Source organism: Mus musculus, chromosome 1 (assembly GCF_000001635.26).
Source record: "Mus musculus strain C57BL/6J chromosome 1, GRCm38.p6 C57BL/6J".
In the NCBI taxonomy this organism is placed as follows: domain Eukaryota; kingdom Metazoa; phylum Chordata; class Mammalia; order Rodentia; family Muridae; genus Mus; species Mus musculus.
In genome coordinates, this window is record NC_000067.6 from 104,303,711 (window position 1) to 104,327,546 (window position 23,836).

At 36.6% G+C, this 23,836-nt stretch overlaps 1 long non-coding RNA gene and 1 pseudogene across 1 annotated transcript; one reads left to right on the forward strand and one right to left on the reverse strand.

The window, feature by feature from the left end:
- Window positions 1–988: 988 nt before the first annotated feature.
- Gm41924 lies at window positions 989–19,284 on the reverse strand. Its single transcript, XR_878424.1, has 3 exons — window positions 19,197–19,284; window positions 11,766–11,904; window positions 989–1,023 (listed from the first exon to the last, which is right to left on the reverse strand). It is a non-coding gene; the product is annotated as a predicted gene, 41924 (long non-coding RNA).
- Gm18447 (predicted gene, 18447) lies at window positions 8,011–8,615 on the forward strand (annotated as a pseudogene).
- Window positions 19,285–23,836: the final 4,552 nt, after the last annotated feature.

Sequence of the window (23,836 nt, forward strand, 5' to 3'; positions counted from 1 at the left end):
GATAGAGGGAAATGTGTAATCAGGATATATTGTATGAGAGTGGAAAGTATAATCAGGATATATTGTATGAGAAAAAAATTCTATATTCAGTAAAACAAAGAAAAAGAAATTGAAGTTCTCACTGTAACCTATATTAACCCTTGAAGCAATGAGCCAGTGAGATGATAATTAACATTGTGGCAACTAAATAGATGCTAAAACCTCCAGTTTGAGTCCTGTTCTTGGAATCATAGCTCATAACACTGCTTTCATTTCATTTTGGTTCTCTAGTAGCAAAGGAGTGTAGAAAATGCATGCATGGCATAGTATGCACTAACAAATAGTACTTTCTTTAGAATGACCATATTGAACATATGTTTTCTTTTTTTAATTAATTTATTTTTTAATTAGGTATTTTCTTAATTTACATTTCAAATGCTATTCCAAAAGCCCCCCAAACCCTCCCCACCCCACTCCCCTAAACACCCACTCCCACTTCTTGGCCCTGGCATTTCCCCGAATTGAGGTATATAAAGTTTGCAAAACCAAGGGGCCTCTCTTCCCAATGATGGCCGACTAGGCCATCTTCTGATCCGGGGGTACTGGTTAGTTCATATTGTTGTTCCACCTATAGGGTTGCCGACCCCTTTAGCTCCTTGGGTACTTTCTTAGCTCCTCCATTGGAGGCCCTATGTTCCATCCAATAGCTGACTGTGAGCATCCACTTCTGTATTTGCCAGGCCCCAGCATAGCCTCACAAGAGACAGCTATATCAGGGTCCTTTCATCAAAATCTTGCTGGTGTATGCAATGGTGTCAGCGTTTGGAGGGTGATTATGGGATGGATCCTTGGGTTTGGCAGTCTCTAGATGGTCCATCCTTTTCTCTCAGCTCCAAACTTTGTCTCTGTAACTCCTTCCATGCGTGTTTTGTTCCCAGTTGTAAGAAGGGGCAAAGTGTCCACACTTTGGTCTTCGCTCTTCTTGAGTTTCATGTGTTTTGCAAATTGCAAATAACCTGGAACATCTTCTCCTTCTTTAATCTCCTAGGTGGGAAAAAATGATAAGCATTCACTGTCATTCGTGTTTTCCAGAGTGCTTTAGAACAAATCCAAAGTGTGTTGTCTGTTACATTGGGACTGTGTTAGTTGAGCTAAATCTACAGTCCCCACCACACCTTGCTTTAGCAAGTAGTTTTTATCTTTCTTATTTATAGACATGACCAAAGCTACCATATTGCATCATTTCAGAGCAAGATGTTAAGAATTTGATGTCTTTTATGTATATAATTTTCAAAACTCAAGATATTTGATAGCATTCATTTCATTTGAAGCATCAATATGTTTCATTTTGATTCATGCAAATTGTTATTTTCTTTAAATCTATACTATGTGACATCAAGTAGACAGGTCAATAATGGCATTTACTATGTAGAACAATGTCATGAAAATCAGAAGAAATCCATTACTGCCACAAGAATGAACTACCCGAAAATCTAGACAAAGGTTGCAATCACCAGTAGGTTTGCATGTCATTATCTGCTTGATCTCCCACCATTGTGCTTCTCCATTTCTGGAGTCTTGATCATTATCAGTATGTTAGCAGTTTCTGTGAGGGTACAATACAAGACCAACTTATAATCAAAATAGAAATATTGTCTTCTTCATCACTCTTTAGATCTAACCAGGCATTTTACATGTTTGTTAAGTTGGTCTACAACCCAGTTTCTTGCTATATGTGACAAGGCTTAGTGTTGTCAAAGTTTCAGTATCAGAAGAAAGGTTATTTAATTAATTCTTTTCAGCCTTGGGAGAGTTTTTCTTCACAATACCCCATAGCTTTACAGTTAAGAATCATATCTCTTGATGGTTTATGTATGTATTATTTGGTGCATATTTCATCCTATGCATGTACTCATGGGAAGGTCTCCCAGACTTATTATCCAATGATTAGTGAAAGCTTCCAAAAAACGACAGAGAGACAGAATGAAATTGAACCTACAACCTGCCTATTAAAATGTGATTTACTTTACTTCTAAATCTCAATCTGTCGTCAAGGTCAAAACTTTTTTTTTTTTTTTTTTTTTTTTGCTAGAATTGGCAAAAAAAATTGCTAGTAATTGGATTATCACATTAGGAAAAAAATCTTATCAATATTTCACTCCTTTTTGAGAATTGATGTAATATATTTAAGTATATTCATTTCCCCCTGAATATTCTCACAAACATATTTCTGCTTCCCTACCAACCTAACATTGAGATCTCTGTTTCTGTCTGTCTGTCTCTCTCTTTCTCTGTCTCTGACGCTCTCTTTCAGTCTGTCTGTATCTCTCTATTGCTATCCTTCGATCTTTTCTTCCAACCTTTGCTAGCTCATTTCCTTCCTCCCTTTAACTTTCACAAAGATATCAATTTGTGTTATACATCTCCTCTTTGGTATGTTGCTTTAAACCTACCAGGATCATATCCTTAAAATAAAAATTGCTTTCACTCTCCCAACAACTATAAATTGCCCATAGCTCTACAGCTAGAAGTGAGACTTCATGCCCACCTCCCCTCTATGTGTTGGAGATTTTTTTCTGACTTAACCTTTTACAAATTTTGGGCATGCTCTCACAACTGTAGTGAATTTACACCAACTCTATTATTCTCTATATCTTGATCAGTATATAGGTCTCTGTGTTATCCACTATATACTACAAAAAGAAGATTCTCTGATGGATATACTAATCTATGGGTATTAAGGTAAGATATAATACTGTATTTGGCATAATAGTATGAGATTCTCCTATAGAACCTAATTTTCTTGGCCAAAAGTTTCTGGGTTTGATTTCATCTTGTTGAACAGACCTTAAATCCAATCAGAATGTGGCTGGTGACTCCAATGACATTTTTGACATTAAGACTCAACTAGTCATGCCTTGCAATGCTGGACTTTAGCTTTCAGGCTTTACAGATAGGTAAGATTGAAGATAGTGTTTTTATTTAAGCTTATAGCACCTTCCAGAAATAGTAGACATGAAGTTTCTGGTCAATTACCTGCTTCACTTCTCAGCATTCTATGAATAAGATATGTACTGTCAACTCTAGGGTTTCACTGACAAAGTCTGAACAGTAACCGAGAAAACTATCAATAGCATTGATGAATTTTTAAAGTCTATGGGGCCTTTCAGGCCAGCAACTCCAAAAGAAATAATCTAATCCTGCCGCTAGAGGTTTTATATGTTAGCCTATGGTGTCCAATTGAGGTTTTTGGTTTTGTTTGTTTGGTTGGTTGGTTGGTTTTTGTTTTTTGTTTGTTTGTTTGTTTTGATTTATTTATTTATTTATTTATTTATTCATTTTATTTTTGGCTTTTTGAGACAGGATTCATCTGTATAGCCCTGGCAGTCCTGAAATTCACTTTGTAGACCAGGCTAGCCTCGAACTCAGAAATCCACCTGCCTCTGCTTCCCAAGTGCTGGGATTAAAGGTGTATGCCACCACACCTGGCTCCAATTGAGGTATTTTAACACTGGTTAAAAAGTAACTCCATTTAAACTCTTTACATATGTGTATTTGTATTTTTTTTCTCATCAACAGACTCCTATGGACCTTTTCAAAAAGCTCAATAGATTTAATTATACTTCTTTTTCCCCCTTACCCAGCCTTCCCACTACCAATGCCTTTCTCCTTTCTGTTCCACTATTCCCCCTTAAACTTGTATACCACTGTATTGAATTTCCCATCCCACTCCAAATGAAACACACATATCTAAAGATTCAGGGCTAGCATTCATATTTGAGAGAGAAAATATAGGGCTTATCTTGTTGGTATGGGTTATTTCACTCAGATATCTTCCTGCTTTAATCCATTTACCTGTGAAATTTATATTTTTTAACAATTAAATTATATACCATTATGTATAGAATACCACACATTCCTTATGAGTTCATCTCTTGATGAATATCTAGGGTAGTTCCATTTTTTAGTTCTCAGAAATAAAAATGAATAAGAAAGTATCTTTTTAGTCCTTCAGGTTTATTGGTCAGTGTTGTACAGCTAGATCCTATGGTAGAATTGGTTCTATTCCTTTTGAGGAACCCTGTTCTTTTATCCCCAGTTTGCTTTCAACATTGGTACTGCCATTTCTCTGTTTGCTTCTTTGATTTTTGTTGTTATTGTACTGTTAATTTGATCTTAACAATTCTGAGTAGTTCCCTGAGAGAGGCTCTGCCAGAGCCTGACCAATACAGATATGGATGCTCACAGTCAACCATCAGATTGAACACAGGAACTCCAAGAGAAGAGTTAGGAGATGTTCTGAAGGAGCTGAAGGGGATTGCAACCCTAAAGGAAGAACAATATCAAATAACTCTACCCCCAGAGCTGGCAGGGACTAAACCATGAACCAAAGATTACACATGGAGGGACTCCATGGCTCCAGAACAGATGTAGCAGAGGATCGTCTCATCTGGCATCAGTGGGAGGGAAGGCCTTTGGTCCTGTGGAGGTTTGATGCCCCAGTGTAGGCGAATGCTAGGACAGTGAGGTATGAGTGTGTAGAGTAGCATGCTCTTAGAGGAAGTGAGAGGGGGGATGGGATGGGGTCTTGCAGAGAGGAAACCAGAAAGGGAGATAACATTTGAAATGTAAACAAATAAACTAATCAACAAAAAAGCAATTCTGACTAAAGTAAGATGAGATCTCATAATAATTTTAATTCCTACTTTAATGAGTGTGGTTATTTGAATAGAAATGGCCCACATAGACTAATATATATGAATCCTCGGCTCATATGGAGTGGCACTATTAGGAAGTGTGGCCTTGTTTGTGTAGGTATGGCCATGTTGGAGGAAGAGAGTCATGAGGGGTTTTTTTGCTCCTCCAGAAATATGTCTGCCTGCACATTGTCATGGTTTCCATCAAAATAGGCTAAACCTCTGAATCTGAAAACTAGCCCCATATAACTGCTTTTCTTTATAATAGTTTTTAAGACCATGATGTATAATCAAAGGAATAAAATCCTAACTAAGATAATGATGGATAAAGAGATTGAAAAACTCAAAAATATTTTCAGACATTTGTATTTTTTGAGAATATACTATTTTCTGCCATGTACAAATTTTAATTGGGTTATTTGTTTTCCTGATGTTTAGGCCTTCTTTCAACTCTTTGTGTATTCTAGATATGAACCTGTCATTTTTCTTGTGTTTTAGTACTTATTCACATATCCTTAGAATGTCTTTCCTGGTATCATTTATTTGTTCCCTGTGACTTCCCGGTCTGTTCTTCTCTTCAAATTAAAGTATTTCTCTGAGAACCCTTTATAAAGATGAACTTCTATTTGTAAATTCTTTAATCTCTTTGTCTCAAGGGAAGTTTCCTCTTTTTCCTTAAATTTTAATATTTTGTTTTACAGGATACAGTAATCTGTGTTCATAGTTGTGCTTTCTCAATTATTTGAATACAACTTTAGAAGCCTTTTGCTTCTATTCTGTCAAATGATCAGATATTATTCTAAGGGTCTTGAAAGTAACTTAACTCTTTTACAGTTTTCTTCATTTCTTTTTTAATATTTTAACTATAATTTTATATGTATTTTTAAAAAATTTTTATTAGGTTTTTTTTTTATTACATATTTTCCTCAATTACATTTCCAATGCTATCCCAAAAGTCTCCCACACCCTCCCCCCCCCACTCCCCTACCCACCCATTCCCATTTTTTGGCCGTGGCATTCCCCTGTACTGGGGCAAATAAAGTTTGCAAGTCCAATGGGCATCTCTTTCCAGTGATGGCCGATTAGGCCATCTTTTAACTATAATTTATAATGTTGAAATTCTTACTAGTCCTATGTAGTGGTCTGTCAGTATCTTATCCCTGCATAGGCATCTCCTTCCCTAAATTCTCTATGCCTACCCAATGGTATTCTCCTCAGTTTATGTTAAGAATCCATAGGGCATGACTTTTATAATGTACAGTATGTCTTCCATGTTTTCTTCATATGTAATATACATATAAATATATGGTGATACATATATATCAAATTATATATATAATCTGATATTACTTTATATATACAGTATTTATATATATGTGTGTATATATACATAAATATACATATGCATATATGTGTATGTTTACATATATGTGTATGTATGTATATATATATGTATGTATGTATATATATATATATATATATATATTCTGATATAATTTTCCTCTACTGAATGACTGAATGATCTAATTCCTCTCTCTATTTTGTCTTCCTTCACTAAGTCTTTGTTGTACTGTTGAGTCTTAACAATGAGATTTTCACTGAGTTTGTGGAGGTTTTCATTTCTAGTATCATGTTAGGTTTTGATTTCTTTATCAATTTGAAATTGATTTTCATGTCTTGGACTGAGTTTTATGTCATTCATCTCTTTGTCCTTTTTAAGTTTGAACATATTTATAATCATTCTTTTAAATTATTTGTTTGGAAACTATTCCAGATACTTTTCATTACGGTTCAGAACTATGAGATTTATATATTTTTAAGAAGTTTTTTTGTTTTATTTCTACACTGGATTTCACACAACTGAAGCTAATTCCTTGGTCCTATTTTTCTTTCTTTTGTGTTGAAGTCACCTATCTTACTTAGGGTTTCCATTGCTGTGAGAAGACACCATGACCTAGGACAGCATTTAACTGGGGCTGACTTATGGGTTTTGAGGTTCAGTTCATTACCATCATGGTGGGAAGCATGACAGTGTCTGTCCAGGCATGGTGCTTGAGGAGCAGATAGTTCTATATCTTGTTCTGAAAGGAAACAGGAGAAGCGTGGCTTTCAGGCAGCTAGGAGGAGGGTCTCTCAAAGCCCTCCCCTACAGTTAGACACTTCCTCTAGCAAAACCATTCCTACTCCAACAGAGCCATACATACTCCTAATAGTTCTACTCCCTGGGCCAAGCATATTCAAACCACTGTATCACCTTTCTTCTCTCACTAAGTTATTTACAAGGTTCAGAATGGGGCTAATTTGTAGCAATATTGGGATGCTGATTTACTCTATCTGGTATTTGTGAATTCAGCCTCCTTCTAAATTCTATTTGTCATTTAATGGAATTTACAGTGGTTTTGTCAAGATACTTAGAAAAAGTTCCCCCTGTGACTGTGGACTTGGCCTGTGTCTCAAAGGTAGACAATGATAGGGTTCTGTGTCTGTGGAGTACATATGGTTCCTAGAGTTTCTGGAGATAGCAGCTTAGGATCTCACAAATCACAAAGAGAGGGAAATTGATCAAGAGGAGATGAAAATCTCTTCTAAACCTCAGTAGGTTTTATAAATTAAATACTTCATTTAATATGCATATGTGTATTTAACGTATCTTAATCTATGCCACCATCCTTGCTTCCCTTTCAATTCTTCTGCTGTCATCTACTTCTCCTTTCAGTTTTGTATACTCCATCTCTCTTTTGTAAATTTGCTGCCCATTAAGTACATTTGGTGCTGCTTGTATGCACATGGGTTTGGAACCATCTATCTATCTATCTATCTATCTATCTATCTATCTATCTATCATCTATATCTCTATATATTTGAAATACAGGAATATAGGTATAAATATAGAGATAGAGATGAAGATAGAGATATGAATAGGCATGAACATAGGAGAGAGAGAGAGGGAGAGAGAGAGAGAGAGGAGAGAGAGAGGAGAGAGAGATGGGATTTCTTGACAATTTTCATCCAAACTGGGATTTTGGCTGGTTTCAACTGAAGAAGACTTGTGTATAAAAGTCCAGCCAGTATGAACTCTTGTTTGCAATTGCACAATCCTATTCAAAAATACTGCTTACTAAAGATATCACTCTCTCTGGCTCTTCCATGGTGATTCCTGAGCTTGAGGGTAAAAATAATATGATGTGATATTTAGAGCAGAGCATTCCACAGCTTCTTAATCTCTTTATTTGTATTAATTCCCACACTCTGCAAAATAAATAAATAAATAAATAAATAAACTTCTCAAATGACATTTTGGAGAAGCAATAAAGAATTGTCTTTGTGTGAATAACCTAGTGGAAAGGGTTTCCCGTGCCAATACCCTCCTGGGTACAGAGGGAACTGTGAAACTGCCACTGATTCGTGTAGAAGGAATGCCTGCCAACATGGAGGCACCTGCTATAAACACCCTGAGCACCATGTTTCTACCCTGCTGGATATGCTGGCAATTTCTGTGAGACAACTCACAATGAGTATGTTTCCAGCCCCTGCTACAATGAGGCTGGAATCAACGGCTTCTCCTGCTTTGGCATGCCTGGATACATCGGTTGACATTGTGGCTTGGAAGTGTATAAGGGTATCTCTTATCCCTGCATGAATTAAGCTTTTTTGGTGCACATGTATATCCCATTTTTAATTGGGCTATTCAGTTTGTTCCTGTTTAATTTCATTAATAATTTATATATGTAGGATATCAGGTCTCTGTCAGTTATAGATCTGGTGAAAATATTTTCCCCATTGTGAAGGCTGCATTTTTGTCCTAATCATGATGTCCTTTGCCTCCCAGAAAGTGTCCAGTTTCATGAGATCCTTGTTATTACTTGTTGATCTTAATGCTTGACTTGTTGGTGTACTATTCAGGAAGTTGTCTCCTATACCTGTGATCAAGAGTATTCCACACTTTCTCTTCTATCAGATTTAGTATATCTTGTTTTCTGTTGAAGTTCTTGATCCATTCTTGAATGTTGTGCAGGTTTTTAATATGGATCTCTTTAGAGTTTTCTACATGCAGACAACCAGTTAGGCTATTACCATTTGTTGAAAATGTTTTCTTTTTTCCATTGTATGAAATTGACTTTGTTGTCATACATCAAGCTTGCCTGAGTATGTGAGTTTATTTCTGGGTCTTTGATTTAACCTCTCTATGGTTATGCCAGTACCATGTGGGTTTTATTACTATTGCTCTGTAGTACAGCTTGTAATCAGGGATGATGTTACCTCCAGACGTTTTTTGTTTTTTTGTTTTTGTTTTTATTGTACAGGATTATTTTATTTATCGTGTTTTATTTACAAACCCTATAGGTATGAAAGATAAGGGTGTTTTTTTTGGTACCCAGAAATCACAAAATAGGAAAAGTCAAAGTGGTTTTATGGAGAAAGCCTGCATTAATTTCATAATGTTATTCAAAATCTTTTATCTCTACTTTAGATTCAGAATTCTATTGAAAAACTAGGGGGTTTACTGTATTTTCTTGAAAGTATTTCAGTCAAAAGACAAGTATGTTCATCTTTATGAATGAATTTATATTTTAAGTTAGTGTTTTTAATTCACAGTATAAAACAGTAATTTTTCGTGTGTCTGAGTACTTAACCAGAAGACAATAAGATTATAATATTTCTTTTTCTTCCCCACTTCACTAGTCTCATCTAAGTATCTTGGATTCTCTTTCAACAAGTTGTGACTGTCTATTTTGAATATGTAATTCTTAGTGTTATACCCAATACTATGTAGTTCCTAAATAAAGGAATCATTGAATGTTGGTTTATGTGACAATCTGTATACCACTCTACAAGTATGAAATAGCGTATTCTACCATATTTTGAATTTCATTATTGTGTTCTAATTTTCACATTATTTGAGAGCCTAAAAATAGTTATTTCCATGTTATATGTTTCTGTTGTTTGATGGTGACATTATTATGAATAGAAAAAAAAACAAAGACAGAAATTAAAAGACCATTTTAAAATATTCCCTGTTTTGGGGGGTTTACTCAAGGTTGCTAAGCCTATAATCATTACAATGATCAAATTTCAGAATATCATTATCACTCCAGAAACCAAACTGTTAGTTAGTAGATCTCCTCTAGATCCTTGAAAAAAACGTACTAATTTATTTTCCATCTCTGTGGATTTTCTTCTTTTGTATTTTAAGTAAATCATTCTATGAACATCATTTTAAGGTTCATCCAGGTTTGAACTTGAATACATACTTTATTACCTTTTGTGGCTTACTAGCATGAAATGGAAAGAACACATTTTATTTTTCATCCATCCATTAGTGAGTAGAGCATTGATGTTTGTGCAAAGTGCTGTTGTGCACCTTCATATGAAAGTTTTTTTAATCTAAATATTCATAGGTATGTGGCTGGGATTGAAATTGTTAGACCATATGTTAGCACAAGATTGACCTGAAGAATGACCAAACTTCTTACATAAGATTTGTAATATTCTTATTTCTTTAATCATAACCATTCTGGTAGGTTGTAAAGTGAAATCTCAATGGGATTTGAAGTCACTTTACAGAAAGGACTGAAGAAGCTAAAGGGGTTTGCAACCCCATAGGAAGAAAAACAGTATTAACTAACCAGATGCCCCTGAGCTCTAGGGACTAAACCACCAACCAAAGAGGACACATGGAGAGGCCCATGGCTCCAGCAACATATGTAGCAGAGGATGGTCTTGTTGGGTATCAATAGGAAGATAGACCCTTGGTCCTGTGAAGGCTCAATGCCCTAGTGTAGAGGAATGCCTAGGAGGGAGTTGGAAGTCAGGGGTGGGTGGAGGAGCACCCTCATAGAAGCAGGGGAATGGTGTAGGATAGGGGGTTTTCAGAGGTGAAACCAGGAAAGAGGATAACATTTGAAATGTTAACAAATAAAATATTCAAAAAGAAAAGATAAATAATATTGAGCATATTTTCCTATACATACAAGCCCCTTGCATATATTCTCTGGATAAATGCTTGTTCAGATCTGTTGTCCACATTATAATTAGGATATTCATCATTTCATTATATATAACATAGTGGCTTTCAAAACCCTTCTTCTTTCACTAGCTCACAAATTCCTGCCTTGTGACTACACCTGAATTACATAAGATAATCTTTCAGGTATCAGGAAATTCATAAAGAAGTTTATTAGTGTTCATGACTATTCAAATATCCATACTAACAGCTTTTTAACTGGCTCTAATATTGGTGGAGATAAAAATCCCTATCTATAATTTTGTAAGTTTGATTCAGTCACTTTACCTGAACAACATTAATTTCCTCATCAGTTTAGAAAGTTTAATGGAAATGAACAATACAACCTGGTTCTTAGAAGAGAGAATGTGTTTAACTTATTGCTCTATACACAGAAATCAGATTTATATGTTTCAGGTGCTCCAAGACACAGACACAAGGTGAAATTGATTAAACATCCTGAATAGTTATTGGTCTGGTTTACACTCTCTGGTTTTTGCTGCATTATCAATACTAGATCTTCACCAGGACTCCTCTCAGAAATCCTGCTGTTGTCTGGTGTTATGAAGATCCTGCATATTTGGCTCTGTAAGAGTGGCCCCTTCTCAAACTTCAGTAGTTAATCAACTGAGTAGGCCAACACAAAGGTGTGGATCTGGGCTTCGGTATTAGCTGAGTTGGTCAGCCCTCCATTTCTCCTACACCCACACCACCAAGGTCATCTCCCCAACACTACCCTGGCTAGCTCACCCAAGAGCCAAAATAGACAAGGGGTAGGGCCAGTTTTCCTGCTCTCATGCCCTCTCATGTTCACAAGCAAGGTGCCAGTCTATGCTCTCAAGTGCTGCAACCAGTGAAGAATAGAGACAGCTATCTACGATCCTTAGACATTAACATGGCATCTGGCAGCAGCCCAGGCAAGGATGTCTGCATGACCTTTGGTGGTAATGTTGACCATGGATGTTGATAGACCACAGCTGCTACAGGCCCACGGATCCAAACATGTACACAAGTGGAAGCATGGGCTGAGACTAAACTGTAGCCTCAGGTGGCATCACAGGCTACTCAGATCAGGCTGTTCTCACCAGTCTTGTCTCCTCTGTTTTGATTCTTTTCATGATGCTCAAAATATTCTGCTTTCCTCCTTTCCCATCTCTCCACCACATACTTGCATGTCATAGTGGCACCAGTGGCAGGTCTCTCCATCAGCTACACTTTCAATACCTGAACTGAACAAAGCACTTTTAAGGCACATATACTATGATATGGAAAATCAGCATGATAATGATTTACCATTAGTTTAATTACACCATTAGTAAATATGTGATTTTAAATTCTACCTCTAATGCCAGAAAGAGCTCTTAGTAACAGAGAGTTTGTTACTCCATCTTCATAATCAAGATATCCACAAAAAGCATGGTATGCATGAATTATTCATTATTAATGCTTTAAGTAAATAAGTTGTTCAAACAGTGCCTCTGTACCCATGCAGACCTCAAGGATTTAAATCAGTACTCACTGTTTGAAAACCTGAATTAAGAGTAGATCAACAGATGTAATCACCAAGGTTATCTGTGAAGACAGCCTTTCAAAGCAAATTACCAAAGTTTCACTGTTTGTTATAGCTTTGCCTACCTTTTCTTTTTTGGGAGCAGGTTTAGAGATAGAAGCTGAGGGATGTCTGTGGAAAGCATTGTTACCTAGCCATTTCTACTGTGGACAGTTCAGTCTGAGATGATGTGCAAAGTTTTACTTTTCATTGTGCTTATGACTCTCTCTACAAAGGTGTTGCAATTATAATGGGTTGATTGGTGCTCTGTGAATCTGAAGTAAAAGAGGCAAGATTTCACAGTGAAAGACTTGATTTTCACCCTCCAATCAAGAAGTGCCATTCATCCAAAAAATTAGAATCCTTATAGGTACCACATCACTATTTTCTCTTATTGGAAATTTAGCAAAATGAAGGCAGTCAGTAATGTTTGAAGATAGCAGATCTTCTGTAAACTGGGTAGTAGGCAAATGCTATTAGCTGATCTTTACAGGACATTTGTGGGGTGTGTGTGTGTGTGTGTGTGTGTGTAAGACTTTATCATTTTTTCAATTATTTATTATTTTCAATAACAGTTATTTTGCATTCTCTGATTATAGGATTTTTAAATTGGCAAGATTACAATCCTAGTGATTGTTTGGTGATATCCATATAATGTATAGTTTGATGCAGAAGACATAGACCTATCCTCCATTCAACAAAGTCATTCTCTCAAAGTGAACAAGGTCAACCAAGTAAATAGAGGAATGCTGAGATAAAAGGAAAACCGGCCAAAGCAAGCAAGGTCACCTTGAAAGCATATAAATGATTGTATTATTCAGCTAAAATCCATTTGTTTGCCTGATATTGTCATTTTTCTCTAAATCATTGCATTGTTCACAGCTCACTAATCATCGTCAATACATCATTATCTCCTAATAATGGGAGCAAATCTAGTCATTATAATTTCAAGAACTGGACTAACTCAGCACTCACACTTTCTGTAATTGTGTCACTAATACTAAGAAGGGAAATCTAGGGATTTTTCTATAATCATAATCTACTTTAGTTAAAGTGACTCCTTAATATTAACAATGTGGCAGTGTTTATTGTTGTTCAGCATGTCACTCTGAAGCTTTACATAAGCATATAAAAATCACACTGGTGAGAAACTTTTTATTTTTAAGGAACTTTTATAAAGCCCAATATTAGCTAATATTTTAGATCACTCCAAACACTGTAATTGATTTAAACCATATGTACACCAAAAAAAAAGAGACATTGTATCACACAAGACAAAGTTGAGCATCAGAATTAATATAATAAAATGATGATGTTAGTTGTATAGCCTAGATATGATATTGCTTTTAAAATCTTAAAATCTATAAATCAGGAATGCAATCATATCCTATACAGATATGTTCTATCTTCAAAGGGAAAATAAAATAAAATAAAATAAAGGATATGCATTTCTATAAAAATAAGACAGTACACTTTAGTTTCTTTATGGGAATTATATTTGTAATGCTGCAATCCAAACATGAGTTCTATTAAAATATATGACATTTCTATTAAATATCTGTGCATATCTGTGGTATGGAAAAATGACAAAACATGTCAACAATATAGAAGCTCTCTCCAGAGTTAGAATATAGGCATTGCTTTATGGTAATGATCTCATGTCAAATAATGACTACTAAGAAAGTGACTGTACAAAAACAGATTCATAAAAATGTCAATTACAATGTTAGCTACAATTAAGCTCTGTTACAAGAGACTGAATGGTTTTACAACAGATGGCAAGACAACTTCTAAACTCTCTATGAAAGAGAAATTTTAATTATGAAATGATACATGAAAAACACCAAAATTGTATAGGTTTATACTGATGTTAGGACAATTTTAATATCCAGAAATGTTTGTGCAGAGAAATCTATAGAATAAGCAAATCTGATACAGACAATGAAATAATTTTATAATTTATAAAAGGTGAAAGATATAGCAGATGTTAAAGAATTTTTAAGGCTTTGTTCTTTGTGACAATCTAGAATTACCTTTCTAGCTATTTATATTATATACAAATGGAAACAGTGATTGCTGCATACTCTCACCTCTTAAGAACAGTGCTTTGGGCATCACCATCCTTTGAAAATAATAGGCCATTAAGTTTAACTTGGAATAAAATATTTTCAATGAAATACCTGAAGTTCCCAGTAATGCCCCATTATCTTTCACACAATTTACTCTCAGCTCATGTGCTCAGACTTTCTTTGTTGGAATGTGAGTGTAGGGCATCCTTCCATGTCTTGTGAGAGCCTAATATGAATCATCACTAACACTGCAGCAAATACCTAAGGGCCTCTACAAGTTTATAGTTAGCCATAAAATGTTGTATTGAATATAGAATTTTAGCACTTTCTGGTGTCCTTCTCATGCTAAGGTGATAATCACACCATTGAGCTGTTTTATGAGGCATTTGTTTGCCTCCAGAGTAGATAAACTAAGAGTGAAGGTTAGAAGTTTCATCATGATAGCAGAACAGAGTATTCGCTTTGGATTGTCTGCCTAAAACTACTTGATAGAGTGATTTGTGTACAAATCTCTCCTGCCTGTGTTTCCACTGTCTACTAAGGTAAAAGTTAATGTAAAATTACTGTGTGATTCATATTTCTCAAAATCAAACCAAATAGGAGCAATAGAAAAATTTCCATTTAAAAATAAATTCAAGTTTCAAATACTTGACTGATCTGTAACTAGTGACTAGAAACATGGACCATATTCAATCCCATTAATGGATGTATCTCATATTCTGAGCTGTCCTTAGACAAAATGATAGGCTAAAGGTCTCCATAGATTGTGTGTTAACATGTTAATTCTAAAATGTTGGTCATGTTTCATATGAATTTACCTCTTCACTACAATTCTCTCAATAGTACACTGAATTGTTTGGAAAAAGCTGGCATGCCAAATAGCATAAATGTGATTCCTAATCCATTTTAAAATCAATAGTTCATTTTAAAAATATTTGGAAATTGATTTTTTTCAGAATAAAATAGTAAAGCCAGTGCAGAGTTTATAAATGCCCTTTACCTAATTTTCATTGCTAATATCTTACTGTCATGCAGTGCTCCACATCGGCATCCAATATCACTAATAATTATGTTCCAGACTGTTCAAATTTACTTAAAAATGTTTTCCCAGTGATGCTTATCTTCTGCTCTGAAACTTATCTGGAATACCATGTTATATTTAGCATAATTACCTTTAGTAATAGTAAAATATGGCAAACATTAATTATTTTATTCCAATAAAATATCATAATATGCACCAGAAACATTACCAATGTTCCTGTTGCATACCAGAGGCACTACTGTATATATATATATATATATATATATATATATATATATATATATATATATCAGACCAAATGATAGGCTAAAGGTCTCCATAAGGTGTGTGTTAACATGTTAAATATTTATAAATATGTTATATATATAAATATTTAACATGTTAACACACACAATATATGTGTGTGTATGTGTGTGTAATTCTATCTATACTGTGTGTGTGTGTGTGTGTGTGTGTGTGTGCAGAAATAAAAGAAAGAAATTAAATGACATTTTAAGCTGGACTGTATTTCTGCACACACACACTATATATACATGATCATAGCTTCCTAATGTTTAGTCACCTTGATGTTTGTTCAGACATACTTTTATAGTATTTTCTTTGTATTGTCATTACTAGCAATCCAAAAATACTTAGTGCTAGAAAATATTTCTCAGGTAGTTTTTATTTGAGGCCATAGTCCTTCAATGTGTTTATAGTATGCATGTCTCATGCTGGTCCTGAGTATAGGCAAGAGAGAATAAGTTAACCAGGGGTCACCTTGCCTGAGTCCTACATTTCAATGTGGAATGAAAGTAAGAATAAGACATACTTGCTAATTTTGATCATTTCTACCAAGGAAACCCACAGTGGTGTTGATGGGAATCAGTGAGTATCTCCTTATGCACTTTCATGTTGATGGGCCACTCTCATGGTGTGGCTTCATCATTGAAACTGAGAAAGATTAGTCAGGAAGAGGACACAGAAAGAGCAAAGGCCTGTGAGCTGACAAATGCTTAGAATCCTCAAAGAAAATACAGAAGAACAGCATGCATGCTTTGCTGTGAAAGAAGAACACTGGAGGACATGAGGTGAGGGAGGAGGAAGAGAACAAGGGAGTGACACAGTGGTGCTTCTAGGGAAGGAAGTTCACTGGGAAATTCTATGCATAAATTAATTATGCTTTGAAATACAACTTCCTGTGAATACTGGCTGATGTAACACTAAGGGGTGAGGAACCAGATAGGCCATCTCAGACGACTGGGAATCCAGATCCTTTCTCTAATGCAGTAGTAGCTTCCTTACCTCAACTTCCTTGAGGTTTAGATTAAGAACTACCTGTATTAAGATTTTAGTAGTGATGACTTTAGTGGCAACTCTCAGATACTAGCAATGAACCCACATAGACTATTTCATAGGTGTTCTTTCCATACAAGAAGGAAGGAAGCTTTTGTTCTAATATACCCTGAAAAATTACTCTTAACTGAAACCCCTACTATGGAGTGATACCATTTCATGCTTGAAATTTTGAGAAATGTCAACAACAAGAATAACATATTAACCTTTATGCAGGCTGTACCTTTAGAACACTGTCTCATGATTTTAATCCAGTCAATATAGGACTCCGAGAAGATACATCTCAGGCTATGGATGACTTTGTACCTGCTCTAGTTTTATAAATGAGAAATCTAAGACTTGAGGGACTGACAATGTTTCAAGGATACAACTTAAAAGTGTCAGAAAAGAGGCATAAACAGTGCCCAGATTTCTAAACCTCTAGGATGTGCACAGACTGTGCCTCATATGAGTTGAGTCCAGACAGATTAGGGAGAGAGAGCTGTGCTGTGCATTCCATTGCATTGGGTTTTTTTCCCCGTGCCTTTTCCAAACTCCATGACTGCATCAAATTTTTTTCAGCCCATTATCACTACCTTTGTTAGATGAAAGATTTGGGGAATATAAATATGCACTCATTATAAAATGAATTCTGATGACCTTTTCGTATTTGTTGTGTACGGACTGTAGGCAGCAGTTAAAGATGAAAAGGAAGTGGCATTGAGCCGTCTTAATTATTGTTCCTGTTTCAGACCTTTAATATAGCACTGGCTCTTGCTGACACATCTAAATGAAGTTTACTGAACTCAGAGCTGTGCCTTCAGTGCTCATTAGCAGATAACTGACAGGACATTTGAATTTTCACTTTACTGTTTTAGAGAAGAAATCAGCATGCATTTCAGATTTGGATGTTTTATTTTACATGTGGATTACCTGATTCAGAATTACTATAAGAGCACTCTGGTGAAGAAAAGTCTAAAGTGAGATCACAGAAGCATAACAGGAAAGAGAATGGAGGCTTTTAGTATTCTAAGGCTGAGCTAATATGACTAGTGTGTGAATGCAATGCACCATTGTAAACTGTTATGTAAGGAAAGTTAAAACCAGGACTCATGGTGTAGTTAATTTTACTTCCACCAATGTGAGGGCCATCATCTCCTCTGGCTGTAGGTCCATTCACTTGAGATTCACCTGTACATCACTGATGGAAATGACTTCTAAAAATGAAAGACCTGGTCACATTGTAACCTACAAATTCTGTTGCCACTTTTAATATATATATATATATATATATATATATATATATATATATATATACAGTGTGTGTGTGTGTCTGTGTGTGTGTGTATTTTCTAACTATACAGACAAACACACACATTTTTGTATTTTGCTGGTAATTCTGAATTCATAATTTGAATTAGCACAATTAAGGCAATTGGTTAAAGTAAATGAGAAGGAGATAATTAGTGTAATTGTAAAACCAGCCGTAAATATTGTTTTCCTACATTTTGTATGGTTAAACAGAGCATAGAGAAGAATGAAGTGGCTTATAGCAAGACGTACAAAGATAAGACCTTGAGTTTTAGGTTAAAGCAACTGAAGAAAGATGTCAAAGGTAGGGTAAATACTGTAGCAGTAATTCAAAAGTATTTAAGAGAGTCTTTAAAACATGAGTAAGAAAACTGAATACAGATATGAACTTTGAGCAATGTCTAAGACAGGTTTTATACAAAAGCATGTTTCCTATAAGAGTCTTCTATAGATATGTAAGAAGATCGTGATCTGCGCACAAAACAATATAATATATAAAGTATGTGGAAAATCAGGGAGGAATAAATAGAATACAAATTCTGATCAATGCATAGAGAACAAAAGACTGTAAAGTTTTCACCTCTAAATTGGACACACATATCATACATCTCCAACAAGTCTCATAGATCTCTGAGGAAGAGGAGGTAGAAATGTTGGTGGGTGACCTCAAGGGAACAGTGTTTTACTGAGACAGTGGGTACACTGTAATAGCTCAAAAAAGCCTGCAGGAGCTCAAGCTGGACAAAATTCCAGCATTAGTGGGCGAGAAGATGGTATGAAATTCCACTAGATGATGAGCTCCTGGAAAAAGAAATGATAGTTTTTATTAGGCACATGATTAGTCGGACTACACAACTGGACCCGATGGGGGAAACATAAAAGAAGAAAACTCAAAGGTGATGAGTAGGAAGTGGCTTAGTTAGTGTTTTTATTGCTCTGAAGAGACAAGACTATGGTGCTTCGTGTATAAAGGAAAATATTTGGGACTTGTAGGAGGAACAGCATGGCTGCCTCTAAATAAACATCAGCTGTGCAGCTGCAAAGGTAATCTCCTACAAAAGGACCTAATTGAGGACTTCCTGAGAGACCAAGGATTGTTGGCACAGACAATGCCAGCCAATCTGGGAATATTATTTAGAAGAGATACTTTCTTCGGACCAACTGGACACAGGTGGAGGATATTAAGAGTGTACAGATACATTCTAATGAGATTACTGCCACAGTTTCTCACCTGATCCTGGAGTCTGTCTCTTGCCACCTCACCTCCAAACCTCAAGGACAAGTAACGTAGGGTCCAGCAGTGGGCAGTCCAGGGCACAGGCAACAGGGATTGACTTAACAGTCCAGAAGTTTAGCCTGTTATCATCACTGTGGGAAGCATGGCTGAATGCAGGCAGACATAGTGCTGGAGAAGAAACAGAGAATTCTACATCCAGATCTGCAAGCATCAGGAAGCAAGAGTAAGAGTGAGCCACTGGGTCTGGCTTCAGCTTCGAAACCTCAAACCCTATCCACTATGACATGCTTCCTACATATATGCCATACATACTCCCAACAAGGCTGTCCATCTAGTAATGATCGGTACACGGGCCATTTTCATTAAAAATACCACAGGAGAGGTGGATGAGGAAGACATGGAGCAGTTAACAGAGGAGATAAACATATACAAACTAAACATAGCTCATGACACTATTTTATCAGAGCTTATAATTGTATGTGTTAGAAAGATGCTCAAAATATGTCTGCATGTCACTTGTCATTAAAGTTTCTTTACAATATGATTGATATTATCACAGAATCTCAAATCTCAACAGTTTTCTAGGGTGCTCTGACTCAGACAATATTTTACCATCATACTTAATTCTAACATAATTCTGTTAGAATAATAATGTTCAGTAATAGTGCTCAAATAATTATCAAATCAATAAGATGTATAAAGTAAGTTTTAAAATTCTCAAAACAGCCAACTTGACTGGCCAGCTTTTCAATTATGTAAGTAGCTAGTAGTGTCTCAGATGATATTCATTAGGCTTGACTCTAAAGAAACTAAGATAGATAAAACTTCCTGCCTCAAAATAGTTCAGTTAAGTCCAAAGAGACTATGAGTGTTCATGTGTGTGGTTGTGTGGATTCCACAGGGAACATGTAGAGGTCAGAGAATAACTTTAGGAATTGGTTCTTGCCTTCTCATTTGTTGTGACAGGGTATTTATTAGTATATTTGTTATACTTTGTTCTCAAGGCCAACTGTCTCATCAAGGTCTGACTATGTCTTTTTGTGCTACTTCCCATCTTGCTGTAAGAATTTGTGAATTCTTAGCACCCTCACTGGATCAGGGTTTTTCTTACAGTCCATTGATCAAACTCGGGTACTTAGGCTTGTATGGGAACTCACAGAACCATCTTCTTAGTTCAAGTATAAGTCTTATCATTGTATTATCTATGTAATATAAGGACCACATTACAGTGTGAAGAATTACTCAGGATATTAAGATCATAAATTCTCTTGGGAAGACTGATGATGGTTTAGTCAAATCCTCTGTAGAATATAATGACTTTTAATTTTAAAGAATGGGCCCAAAAAAACATTTGAAGTCACATAAAAACAAGGCTAGATATGGATGAATTAGACAGAAATAACTCACAAAAATTGCACATACCTTTATAAAGTATTGTCTTACATAGTTGTTGCTTTGGTCTAAAAGTTTGTACCTGTTAAGAACAGAATGTTTAGGAGGAAATTCTAGTTTCCAATTTGAAAATCCCTTGAGAAATGTGGGGTGAAATCGGGTCCTGCATCTGGCTTAGGGCTCGGACATCTGGATGAGGTGAGATGCTGGAAGTTTGAGTGCAGACACCCCATACCTGCTGGCCAGGCATCTGTCTGTGAGGAGCTGCAGGACCCCATTCAGAGGTTCCTGCAGAACTGCCAGAGTTGACTCTGACTCTCAGACATCACAGATGCAGCAAAAGCAGGCTCTGGGATCCCTGAGCCTGCAAGGAGGCCAAGAACAACCTGTTCTGAGGAAAAACTGAGAACAGAATAGGGACTGGCTTTGGCCTGGGGCAGAAGGGAAAAAGGCAGGAGGAAAGCTCCAGCAGGTTCTTGCAGAGATGGGAGTGTCTGTGACTTGCTCAGGTAGGTGGCTTGGCTTGGTGGTGATCTTGGCTGAGAATGGAGAGAATCTCCATTCTCAGGAGATTAGACTCTTTAGAGGAAGCCCTGCTACATTGCTCCAGCACAGCTAATCCAGATGAGAAGAAAGAGTACATGGTTTTAAAGTGTTTATTGTCATGCCAAAGAATTGTGATGAGTGAAACCTTAGGACTCTCTGGGAAGGGGAACTAAGAGGGTTGTAGAGGCAGAGAAAGGCAGAGAAAGTGAGACAGTAGAGAGGTAGAGGCCTGCTCTGGCCATATGGAGAGCGCAGGGGTCTGATGGGGGAAGGAATACAGAAAGAGGGGAAGCAAAAGGCAAGAGAGAGAGGCAAGGGTAAAGTAAGAGAGGGAGGAGGTGGCTAGCAACCTCTTTTATAGTGGCCCAGGCCTACATGGCTATTGCCAGGTAACTGTGGGGGTGGAGTCCAGACAGAATACCAGAGGCTTGGTGCATTGTACTACATGACTGATGTCCACAGAATTAGGGAGCTGAAGCCTCATGTCAGCAGCCTGGTGCCTGGGGGCATGCAAACACCTTCCCTTGCCTTGCAAGAACACCTGCTGGGTCTCTGGGGTTTAAACATTGCTCAACCAGAAAACAGGCTGCCTTTAACAGATCCATAGAGAAATAGGGCCTTAGGAAGATGACAAAATCATGAGGGTATATTTCACCTTAATTGATTAGTATACTGAAAAAGAGACAATGAAGAGCTAGCTAATCTCTTTTACCTATAGAGAATATAATGAGTTGAACCTCTATTCACCTCATCATACACCTAATTCTTTTTTTTTTAATTCTTAAATCTTTTTGTACAGTTCAAACATTATCCTCCATCCAGTCTGCCCTCTGACTTCCATATCCAGTTCCTCCTCCCTGTTTCCCAAAGGAAGTTTCCAAACGCCAATCCCTACCCCAATAGACCTCTCCAGTCCCTAGGGCTTCAATTATCTGGATGGTTAGGAGTTTCTTCTCTCAGTGAGGCCAGAACAGGCAGGCCTCAGCTGTATATGTGTTGGGGGCCTCAGACTAGGGGTTCCAGTTTCATTGAGACTGCTGGTCTTCCTATGGCATCACCCTCCTCCTGAGTATCTTCCCTCTTTTCCCTCATTCATACCCAATGGTCCCTGGCTTCTGTCCTTTGGTTGAGTGTAAGTATCTGCGTCTGACTCTTTGAGCAGCTTGTAGGGCCTCTCAGAGAGCATCCATGCTAGGCTCCTGTCAGTAAGCACACTATAGCATCAGTAATAGTATAGTAGCATAGTATAATGTCAGGCCTTGGAGCCTCCCCTTGAGATGAATCCCAATTTGAGCCTGTCACTGAACCTCCTTTTCCTCAGTATCATTTCCATTTTTTTGTCACTGCAGTTCTTTTAGACCAGAACAATTCTGGGTCGAAATTTTTGACTGGGATGACACCCTGATCCCTCTACTTGATGCCCTGTCTTTCAACTGGAGATGGACTCTACAAGTTTCCTCTCCCCACTATAGGGCAGTTTATCTAAGGTCCCTCCCTTTGATGTCTCTCACCTACCATGGTTGCCTGTTTTCATTATTCCTGCTGCCTCTTAGTGCTTCACTCCTGTCTTCCCCTCCAAAATACCTAATAATGATCCTCCTTTTCCCTCCCCTCTTACTCAGGTCCCTCCTCTGTCCCCTCCCCCATGATTGCTTTCTTCTCCTTCCCACGTCGGAATGAGGCATCCTCATTTGGGCCCTTTGACTTGTTAACCTTCTTGAGTTCTGTGGGTTATATCCTGGGTATTTTGTATTTTTGGCTAATATCTACTTATTAGTGAGTACATACCATACATGTCCTTTTGGGTCTGAGTGTCCTCACTCAGGATAATATTTTCTAGTCCCATCCATTTGCCTGAAAAACTCATGATGTCCTTGTTCTTAACAGCTGAGTTCCACTGTGTAAATGAACCACATATTCTGTATGCATTCTTCCATAATACTTAATCTAGGAGATTCTGTCTTTCAGAACTCTCAAAGATAAAATTAAATTATTTAACATTTCAATTCCTGAGGTTTTTTTTTTTTTTTTTTTTTTTTGTTTTGTTTTTTTTTTTTTTTTTTTTTTAAAAAAGACACCTGGGTGTTGGGAGAGAGAAAGAGAGCACAATAATTCAAATAGACCTTACATTAAAGAGATAAAAATCATCAATGAAACTCAGGTACAACAACAAAGCAGAAGAGAGAAGAGAGGAGGGTCCTTCAATACTTTCTCTCCAGCACTGCCTCAATGCCACTTCTCTAACAACAAAGTAACAAATAGCTGTATCATAGGTTGTTGGATAGAAATAACCAGTGAAACAATGCAACCATAACTTCATTCTTGTGGTCCATCTGAATGTATTTAATGGAAGCTCTCTTCTTTGGCTCATTATTGACCTGATATTTTTCTTAAGCAACTGAGAAGGGGATTTTGTCTTATGTGGAATAAATTATAACCTTAATTGTTTAACTTGAATAATCCTTTACTGAACAATATTTAAAATCACAAATTAATATATTAAAATCTTAATCTTGTATTATAAATTGGGTTATAACTTCCTACTAGCAACTTCCTATGTTGGCCACTTGATATTCAGTGTGCTTTGATACTGACCAATTGGAAATATGAAGGAAGCAGAGAAGATTCGTAAAGGAGTTCATGAGCAAGATAGCCTCCTTTTTCTCTGTTCCTAATAAAAGACAGTTCTTTGTTTT